Raw genomic sequence first — 1,254 nt, forward strand, 5'->3', positions numbered from 1 at the left:
CGTCCTCAGAGTTACAAAATGAGTGGGTGTGTGCGGCAGCAAGGCACGCAAATGACCCAGAGAAGGAGTGGCTGCAGAAAGGAACATTATAAGGAAAAGAATGTTCTAGGTGGAAGGCCAGTATGCTACTCACAAGGATCTATGAAAAGGGAAGTGAAGACACTAGGTGCCAGAGGCCAGATTTCTGTCCCAGCCCCTCTTGTGACTTGGTGGGTCACTCCAGGCAAGTCACTGGTCCCAGTTGGTCCCACTCAGCTTTCTCATGGCAAGTGGGTATAATCTTCTGGCCTGCCTGCCCACCTCCCTGGGCTTGAGGATCAAATAAGCTCATGGGTGCTGGTTAAAATCAGGAACGCTTTGTTGATGGGCAGGCTTATGCATAAAATGAATGGTACGTCCAGATCAAGTATGTAGTGTAGTGAATAGTCATGTGCCACAATAGTCAGTGTGGGGTTTAACTTTGCCCAGAAAATCTGGCCTTTGCCCTTGATTTCTGAGAGATAACCTTTAAAGCTTTAGAATCTCCCTAGTGATTAAAGTATCTTTGATGAGGCCTCTAGACCACACCTATCTAACAGGCCATGGCTGGCCAGGCCAGAAAGATCAACTGTGATATCAGCTGACCTCCGGGGAGAGGGGTTGGGGCAATGATTCAATCAACCATGCATACGTAATGAGGCCCCAGTTAAGGCTGTGGACATGGAAGCTTCCTGAGCTTCCTGGTTGGTGATAGACATCGATGCATGTGGGAGGGTAATGCGTCCCGTTTTGGGACGTGGAAGCTCCACGTTGAGATCCCTTCCAGACCTCGCCCTATGTCTCTCTTCATCTATATCCTTTTTGCTACAATAAAATTATAATAGTAAGTGTAGCACTTTCAGGAGTTCTGTGAGTCCTTCTAGTGAACTGTCAAACCTGAGGGAATAATGGGAGCCAGTAGGTCAGAAGTGAGGGGGACCTGCTTACAGTTGGCATCCTGAGGGGGTAGTGGGAAGCCCCTGAATTTGTAGCCAGCAGGTTAGAAGGGGATTCTGCATGGTTTAAAGTCAGGAAAGGTGTGTGTCATGGTTGTATCCTTTCACCATACTTATTCAGTCTGTATGCTGAGCAAATAATCTGAGAAGCTGGACTATAAGAAGAAGAATGCAGCATCAGGATGGGAGGAAGACTCATTAACAGCCTGCAATATGCAGATGACACAACCTTGCTTGCTGAAAGTGAAGAGGACTTGAAGCACTTACTGATGCAGATCAA

This window comes from Trichechus manatus, unplaced genomic scaffold (genome assembly GCF_000243295.1).
Source record: "Trichechus manatus latirostris isolate Lorelei unplaced genomic scaffold, TriManLat1.0 scaffold00027, whole genome shotgun sequence".
Classification (NCBI taxonomy): Eukaryota; Metazoa; Chordata; class Mammalia; order Sirenia; family Trichechidae; genus Trichechus; species Trichechus manatus.